The sequence below is a fragment of the Echinops telfairi genome, unplaced genomic scaffold, assembly GCF_000313985.2.
Source record: "Echinops telfairi isolate 266 unplaced genomic scaffold, ASM31398v2 ScPeMD7_7469;HRSCAF=8507_1, whole genome shotgun sequence".
Lineage (NCBI taxonomy): Eukaryota > Metazoa > Chordata > Mammalia > Afrosoricida > Tenrecidae > Echinops > Echinops telfairi.
Genome location: NW_022111373.1, coordinates 126,999,729 through 127,009,405, shown reverse-complemented (window position 1 = coordinate 127,009,405; position 9,677 = coordinate 126,999,729).

The window sequence follows — 9,677 nt, the reverse complement described above, 5'->3', positions numbered from 1 at the left end:
TTGAGAAACGATGTACAAATGCGCTGTACACAATTGATGTGTGTATGGATTGGGATAACAGTTGTATGAGCCCCTAATAAAATGTAAAAAAAAAACAAAAACAAAAAAACAAAACAAAAAAAAGAACAAGGTGAGTGCTTATCTCATCACATCCACTGCAACATTTGTTGCTCTCTGATTTTCTGATTTGGGCTACCCTCAAGGGTGTTAGATGGTATCTCATGGTTGCTTTAATTTGCATTTCTCTAATAGCTAATAATAAGGAACATGTTCTCATATGTTTATTGGCCATACAGGACTCATCCCTAGTGAAACTGATCCTCAGTTCTTTTACTCGCTCCTCAGGGAGATGACTATTTTCTTGTTTTTGCAGGTCAGGATGGTATTGTAGATTTTAATTTTTTAATAAGCCCTTTGTCTGTTGTATCATTGCTAAAAATCCTCTCCCAGTCTGTGGGTTGCCTTGTTACCTTCTTGGTGATAAAACACAGGTGTTTTATCCTTATTAAATCCCGCTTGTCCAACTCAGGTCCACCTGTGTGTGTACCCTTCCCTATTGTAGTTAGCCTATGTATTCCCTGAGCCAAGTTTCTCAAGTCTGTCCCGATTCTTTCATTGATGGTCCTGATAGTTTGGGGATTTACTTCTAGGTCTGTGATCTACCTTGAGTTTGTTTGTGGGCATGGAATGAAGTAAGGATCTTGCTTCATTTTTTTCTACAGTCCAGTTACCTAATTGTAGTGTAGTTGTGTAGCCTTCTTACTGAGCTACTTTTCCAGTGCTCTATCTTTCTCTGACAGCAGCGTATTAAAGTCACCTATTATGATTGTTGAATCTAAGATTTCTTTTTTCATCTTTTGCATAGTTTGACGAATTTTGTGAGTATCCCGTTAGGCACATCTCTATTTATTGTGCTCACTTGTTCCTAGTTTACTGATCCCTTGAGCATTATATAGTGTCCCACTTTGTCTTTTTTTATGGTTTAAACCTTGAGGTCAATTTTGTCAGAGATTAAGTTTGCAACCCCTACTTGTCTGGTATATTTTCTGCCAGCCTTTAGTCTTAGTCAAATTTTTCTCTACAAGCTTAAGATGTTTCTCTTGCCTGCAACAGATGTATGGGTTATGTTTTCTGAGGCAGTCTACTAGCCTCTTCCTTTTAATGTATGAATTGAGACCGTTGACATTTAAAGTTATTATCATCTGTGGATTCATTGCTATCATCTCGTGCCTTTTTTGTTGGGTGTTTTCCTATCTCCCTCCATAGCAGTGTGCTGGGTTTATATGTGGGGCTTCATCCTTGCCTTCTTTTCCTTCTGAGGCCATATTAACTTTGTAATTGGTATCGCCAAGTTTGTTTCAGGGTGGAGTTGGACTATATGGTGGAGATATACTTGTGGATGTTTGATCTTCTGACATTAGTGAGTGGGCAAGGAACTTCTGGAGAACTGGGCATCCTATGACATATTATTTGATTTTTTTTCCTGTTCCTGGAAGGCCCTTATCTCTCCTATTTTCATAGGTAATTTTGGCAGGGTAGAAGATTCTTGGGCAGGTATTTTTTTTCTTTCAGTTTTGGGAAGATGTTACTCCACTCTCTCCTTTTTATGGTTTCTGCTGATAGGTCTGAGCATATTCTTACCTGAGCACCATTGTATGTGGCTGCCTTTCTTTCTCTTCCTGCTCTTAAAATGATTTTAAAAATGTCTTTTTCCTCTAGGTTGGATAATTTAACTAGTATATGCCTTTTTCAGTTCTTCGTGGGGTTAAGTGTTATTGGTGTCATTTCTACTTCCTTTATGAGTGCCTGATTCTCATTTATTAAGGTGAAAATTTGCATCCAGAAATCCCCTGGCTAATTTAGCTATTGATTTCTTCCTTGTGTCTTGTCCAGTAAACCAAGTATTCGAATGTTGTTTCTATTCATAGCTTCTGACATTTATCTCAGGTTTTCCTCTGCCTCTTTATTATCTTGTTTAACTGTCTTCTCATTTGCTGAAGTCTGCCTGATTGTGTTTGAGATCATTGGTATGATTCTTTGCCGCCTCTAGTCTGTTCGTAAGATCCATGATCTTGTGTGTAGCTTCTGTTACTTCACCCATTAGCTCCTGTATTTCTCTTTGGTGTGTGAACTTTATCCACTCTATCGTGGACTTCATCCCCTCTAGCATTACTTTTATCTACTCTATCTTTGTGTCCTTATTCTTCATCTCTTCCCTCATCTCCAGTATTACTCCAAGCAGCCTTCTGAAAATTTCTTTTTGTGGCAGATCCACATCTGATTCTTCTGAGTGTCATTTGCTCTGCTGTTATGTTTAGTCTTTCTTGTTTTCTTGTTGAGAGTTTTGTACTATACTGCTGTTTATGTGGCAATTCAGTAGAACTGGGAACCATGTTTCTGGGAGACCAAGGAACCCTGTTTTCTTTCATTGTGTGACTGGTAAGGGTATTTTTTTATGGCTGCCTGTAGCCTACTGTAGTGGTGGGTCAGACTGCTGTGTAGGCAGGGTGCCACAGCAACTCAGTGGCCAATGGCAGTGAAAGGCTTCAGAGACTAGGGTGAGGCTGGTGATTGTATGTATCCCACTTGGCCGAGGTGGTATGGACTCTCAGGCCATGAGTTGCAGCCTTTTTTTCTAAAGACATCTAATAGAAGACAATGGTTGGGGAGGACTCACTCCACAGGAGGGGTTCCTGAGTTAAGGCAGTAACAACCCCACTGCCACTGGTGCATGTGCTGGGTGAAAAGCCTCCACGGGTGGAGATGATGGGCATCAATTGGGTGAGTTGTTGCTGCTGTAGGTCGATGTGTTAGTCTAGGTACTTTAAAGAAACAAATCCACAGAAACTCATGTATAAGAGAGAGCTTTATATAAAGGTTAAGTGTGCATCAAGAAAACATCCCAACCCACTGCTGCCCAAGCCCACAAGTCCAACATTAACCCATATGCTCAACACCAATCCATAAAGTCCTCCTCCATCTCACAGAATAGATGCACTGATGCCGACTGCATGAGGAAAGCCGAGTCAGTGAATGTGTAAGCATCTCAGCGCTGGCAGAGGTCTCCACACGGTTGCTCCAGCACTCAGGGCTGCATCGGGGTAGGTCCATGTGGCTTCTCCTCAGGGGTGTCTTGCAGGAAGTGAGCCTTGCCAGCTAAAGCAGGGAACTGGCTAAGGCAGCTGCACTGTGGTCTGACCATCACAAAGCAAGAGACCGAGAACTAGAAAGGTGAAGCTCACTGAGCCATTTATCCCTCCACCCTTCAACTAACCCACATGTTTTTATCAACCAGGTTTGCACAATAAACTAACGCAGTGGGTGTGCATTGCGGGCATGGGAAAGGTGGCTGCTGTTGTGGGTGGTGGGAGTCTAGGAGTAACCGCAACTGATTAAAATTACTGCAGGCAGACTGCAGACACTGTTTAGGCATAGCCGCTGGGACCACAGGGGGTTGATGGGAAGGCCCTACTCAGCGACAGGGCCTGCCAACATGTGGGGAGAAGAGAGCCTCGGGTAAAGGGAGCAGCTCATAATGGAAAGTGCCTTGGGCAGGCTATTACTGTGCGTGTGTGTGTGTGTGTGTGGGGGGGGGTTTCCAGCCACAGTTGTGGGGAACTCATTATGACTGCTGAGTAGTGATAAGGTTGAAGGAGGCCAATTGGAGGGTGGTGGTCATGTTGCGGTCTTACATAATGTGGCCGGCGTGGGCTTCGGACCCCATGGACAAGGTCATTGATCCCCTGGATTCTGGAACAAGGCTAGATGTGGGGGAAGAATGCCTTCCAGACTGAGGATGTACTTTCCACTACTCCTCACCGGCTAGGCGAGGCTGGGGTGTTGTGGTGCCAGGAAAAGACACTGGTGCTGCACTCTGTGGGCTGGGAAAGGGTGGAATGGTGCTGCGCCACATGGGCATGTATGCGGGAGAGACTGAAGGCACTGCTCCACGTGTGCCCGCAGAAGCTGGCAGTGCTGTGATGTGCAGGCCGTGATACTCTGGGGCAAAGTTGAGCTATGCTGCTGGGGAAGTGGCTGGTGCTTTGCCCCCAGAGCATGAGAGATGCACCTGCTGCCGTGTTGTGGGGGTTGTCAGCCAATGGCATGGAGAGCTTTGACAGCCACAGGTAACCAAATTTATTTCAGGTGGACTGCAGGTTGGCCCCTGAAGCCCTGGGTGGGTAGTGGCATGGACCAGAGGTTGGCAGTAGGACTTCTGCCATGTGGAGAGAGGGTAACCACAGGAAAAGGGAGTAGCTCCCCTAGGGGACTGCCACAGGTGGATAGCTGCTGTGTAGTGATCCAGCCATGGCTGTGGGAGACTCAGCATGGCAGCTGTCCAGCTTCTGGCATAGTGACAAAGCTGGGGAGTGGGGAGGGAAATTGGTGGGTGGTGATCACAACAGCGTGCCGAAGCAGCATGGCCGGCACAGGCCAGGAAATCCCAGGCATCAGGTCACATATTTCTGGGAGTCTATGGTGAGGCAGATGTGGGGGAGGGTCACTTGCCAGACAGAGGAAACACTCTGGTCTTTTCTCTTACCAGAATCCCCCACATGTCCTGGACACTGGGTTCACTGATCGTCGCAGAGCTCCCCTATTTTCATATTATATACTGACCGCTGTCTCCCGTCCATCATGATTTTGGTTGTTCATCCCCTGGAGGGACTGTGGTTATGTGTTGATCATTGCGATCAGTTCTCTTTTCCTCTCCTCCTCTCCCTACCTTCCCCCTACTCTTCTGGTATCACAACTCCCATTCCTATTCATGGATTTCATGTGCTGTAAGTTCTTATCTCTTATCTGTACCTGTGCGCATGCTCTGGTTTAGCCCGTAGTAAAAGGTAGTACTGGAGTCATGATAGAGGGGGGCGGTGAGGAAGCAGGAAGGAAGTGTGCTTCACCAGTTCTTTACTGCACCCTGGTTGACTCATCCCTTCCTCATGACCCTTCTGTGAGGGGATCTCCCATTGTCTACAGATGGGCTTTAAGTCTCTGATCGGATATACCTAATTCTCAACAAAATGACTTTTTTCTGTTGTTGTCACTGTTTGTTTGGGGGGTTTTGATGCCTTTCCCCCAATCCTGTCAACACCTCATGATTGCACAAGATGGTGTGCTTCTTCCATGTGGGCTTGTTGCTTTTCTGCTAGCTGGCTACATGTTTAACTTCAAGCCTTTTTACGAGAGAAGAAAACCTAGTCTTTCTTCCATCGAATTGCTGGTAGTTTTGAACTGCTGATTTTGTGGTTAGGAGTCAGTCCACCCCAAAAGGAGGGCTGGTTTTTTGGGAGGGTGTGAACCAGGTGACACCTTTTTGTTTCCTTCAGAACATCTTTAAGATTTTATTAGATGATGTAATTTATGGACTGTTCTTTTTTTTCATATGATCTGCTTAAAGACAACCACACATCCATCAAGGCCATTTCATGTATAAGAAGGGTCATCTCGGACAGAGAGAAAGCAGAAGATGATTATAAGAACATACTAAAAAACTCTGCGATATGTTGGAGGCCACCTAAACCAGATGCACCAGATACTGTGGTTTAGAAGCACAGTGTTGAGATTATGAGGTATCTTTTCTTCATCTCTGAGACTATGGAACTCTGGGACATAGCAACAGAAGGGCTGGCTTCCTAGCCCATTAAGGCAAAGGCTAAGGGACCATATCACTAGTGGATGAGAACTAGAGAAAGACATGGATTTCTAGAGAAGACCGATGGCTATATCATTACCGTTTGCTAATTCATATTTGTGATAACCTATTAACTTCCCTAATAACCCCCCTTTACTATATAATCTGTAAATTTTTGTGGCCATTACAATGAATTACTTTACCCACACATCTATATAAAGAGGGAATGGTGTAAGAGGATGGAAGAGATAAAGAAAGATGGGCTATGCAGACTTTTCTTACCCTTGCCGTGTGGAACTAAGGAAGCCGGAGGATGTCAAATATATTGATCTACATTGTGCTTACCCTGAATGCACTGAATAAAAAAATATATTGTCTATTTTAGCTAACACTATCTCCTCTATTTTTATTTATACATTATGCATTGAAAACATTTTGTGTATAGCATAATGCGATTGAGAGTACAGATTTAGAAAGATAAATTGAACTAAAAGAAATTCTTTACCTGTCAGTTCCTGTCCCTGTGATAAGATGTTATATAAACTAATTTGGACTTGATTTACTATCTGTAAAGTATGTGTGACACTATGTGGTGTGTTTTTTGTTGGTGGCAGTGTTGTAGATACACAGTTTGATTACATATGTACAGTCCAGTAAAGTGACTCTTTTCTGGCCAGTGGACTGCATGGCAAAGGAATAGTTATCCCACTATAGTAATAGGCCTGACTTAGATACCAAATCCTGTGAAGCAGTTTCTGTTTCCCTGGGACATTACACACACACACACACACACACACACACACACACACACACATTATATATGTAAATAAAATACTTACATACATACTTTACCAGTTATGTGAATTGACTTTTAGTAAGTTCTGACTTACAGAAGCTTTCTGTACAACAGAATAAAACACTAAGTAGAACTGCATTATCCACTTGTATCACAAACCAGGCTTCGGCGTGAATTCTTTCTTGCGTGTAGCCAAGGACCGAGGTGTATCTCTCCCCTTAGAGATCTAACAGAACTTTGATTCATCCAACTCTGCATCCACCAGCCAATGATCTTCCCGATTTTCCTTGCTGTTTCCTGTTCATCAGCCCCTGCAGGCCCTGTAGATACAGGATTCAAAAGAAACCTATAACTTACATATGATCCATGGACTTGAACTGGACTGAACTTGTCCACTTTTACACTGCATATATACACACACCTTCAAGAGACTTTAATTTTGCTGCTCTCGAGAACCAAGCTGAAAACAGTGTCTAAGAATTCACAGTCATGGGGCCACTTAAATTGAACAAGGACAACAAAGGAAACTTTCACAATGTCATGATTGGTGGCTGACCAGGTCATTGCAGTCACTGGTGGGACAACAGAAATGGGAAAGCGATCATGATTGGGTTTTACACACTATTGAAGATTAGAAAATTGTACAAGATTTTGTTAGGGCCCTTCAACCACATTAGTCAGGCTATAAGTCATGGCCACATGGCCTTAGTAGTTAAGTTTCCATCAAGAACATGCCCTGAGTGAGATTGTTAGGGCAGTGAAAAGAGTCCAATTTCAAAGAGACTCTGCCTGAGGGCAAAGTTTTTCACATTGCTTGATAATAATCAGAAAGAACTCAATGGAGACGGAATCTATGTGGAGGCTGAAAATGGATTTAAAAATTCCACTATAAACCATACATAGCCTGCTGAAAACCTAGTGCTCAGAATTTAAGATCTAATACAATTTCAACTTGGTGATCAAAATTGTTCCTAGGAGGAAAGAATTTCTGGAGATTCTTATATCCCATCCTCTCAATGTTGCTATGGAAACAAGACTATAACAATGTGCATATAATAGCAATATACCCCCCTAATCACAGCTTCTCATCTGATCAAGGTGATTGTGTGGTGGAAACTGATTGCACATAGATAATTCTTCAAAAAGCCTAATAATTATTATTAAAAAATACATTAAAATACATTATTTATTTAATGATTATTTGGTAGAAAGGTGATTGAATTTACGAAACCAATTTCTTCAAGGCTCAAAGTTTAAGGAAAAACTCAGAACAATGCCCCAACTCCATGGACCCTGTATTTCTGCATTCCAGGAGAATTAATTTCAGTTTCTCCTAGAGGAAAAGTTGTATTATTGAATAAAGTTTAAACCAGAACCACAACCAATTTGCTAAAGATATTGCAAAGACAGAAAGGAAGGTGACCCTTTATGTATCTGAGTGCTTACAACCCATTCCATACATGAATTTTCTAATATTTTTATGGCCGGACACCTGAAGTAATGCTACTTTTCTTCCAGGAAGTGCTTCAGGGCAGGGGTGTCATCTTCTTTGATGATTACATTGAAAATAGATGGTTCTCAGATCCTTATGAAAACAGCTTTGATTTACATGGTTTAAAAGACAAAGAAATACCTTCCAATTACAAGTTTTCTAATGTGAATTAAAAAGAAAAGCAGAGGTGAACTCTAACCACTGCCCTTTTGATTAAAAGCTAAGCTTATAACAAGTGTGCCATCTGGAATCCTCTTAAGTATATGAATTGAAGCTTCTTGATTTTCAATTTCTATATGTCCTTTAGTTTGGATTTTTCATGATAGCTGATGACTTAAAGGTGCTTTTTAGTATAACAGGGCTCAACAAATCAGCAGGCAATACATTGTGGGAGTATAACAAATAAGCACTGATTTCCAAAACTCACACAAAAATAACGCCCAATCAATTATATTTTCTATTACAATTTTAGAACAGCTTTCAATTTTTCAGATCATTTGATGCATACACATGATTCATGCATTTCCATTAACTTTTCCTAGTCAATATTTCTAAAACTGATATTAGTTATGTTTGAAGTCATGTGAGTTCTTGCACTTACCAGGGCACTAAATCTGGATTCATCTAGTTATCTCTACAATTGGCTCTATGCCTCGATGTTTTCAAGGTTAAACGAGTACTTCTCCAAATAGATTCCAGAAGGAGAAAAACTGTTTATTGAAAGGCTAGACAATGAAATATCCAGCAGAATCAAACTGCGTAACAGATGCCTGACTGACCACATAGTACATGCAGAGGAGCTACGATTCATATAACACATGATTGGCTACAAAATGCCATAAAACACTGTAATTATATAAAACATAGGGGTACATAAAATAATTCTAAAATTCATTTTCTTTACATCTACTTTCCAACTGACCATTCTTTATCAATCTCATAAAATGGCCAAGAAAGCTGGAGGGGTCAATTGGATTTAAGCAGAGTTCAAGTGGTAATTAATATACTAAACCCTTATTGACCCCATGTATAGGAAAAACATACAATAATAAATGTGAGAGAGGGATGAAATCATTAGCCTGTTGTTAATAAAGCACTAGAACTGTGACATCGTTTGGGATTTGGTATGTTGAGATTGCATTTGTTAAAAGGGACTCAGGATATAATAACCCTTTCCCCACAGTAAAAAAACTAAAAATCCATAGAAAAATTCCTGTGTGGCAGATAGATTTTAAGTGAACTTGTTAGGTAGCAAGAGAGAGGGTCACGGGAGTTGTCCTTCTCATGCCTGAAGGTCCCCTACAGGAGGTTGGAAGAGAATCAGGCTAGCCTTAGTCAGCCATAAAGGCTAACTGGGCATGCTCCAATTCAAGCCTTAGCCAGGTGAGCGGTACACCTGGGAGGCCCAAACTAGGCCCTGGTGGGCTTAATGCAGCCAATGGGATCAACCACTACCTTCGACCATGCCTCCCAGGCGGAAAGCCTTTAAATACCTTGACTGTGGGCCTGCTGGTCCCTTTTTCTCTGCTCGTCGTCGACTCCTGTCCCTGAGCCCACTCAGTGTTCAGTGGTCTTTCTGGCCTCAGTTCACCAAGTGTGGGTGCACAGTCCCACGAGGTTGCCCGTGTTCAATGGTGAGCCCCTGGGCCCATGCATGGTTTGACATGCTTCTCCAAAATAGTGTGTACTCTTTGAGACTGTAAAACCTGAAACTTCTTCCATCCTTTATAAAAACTGACTTCAATCACAAACCA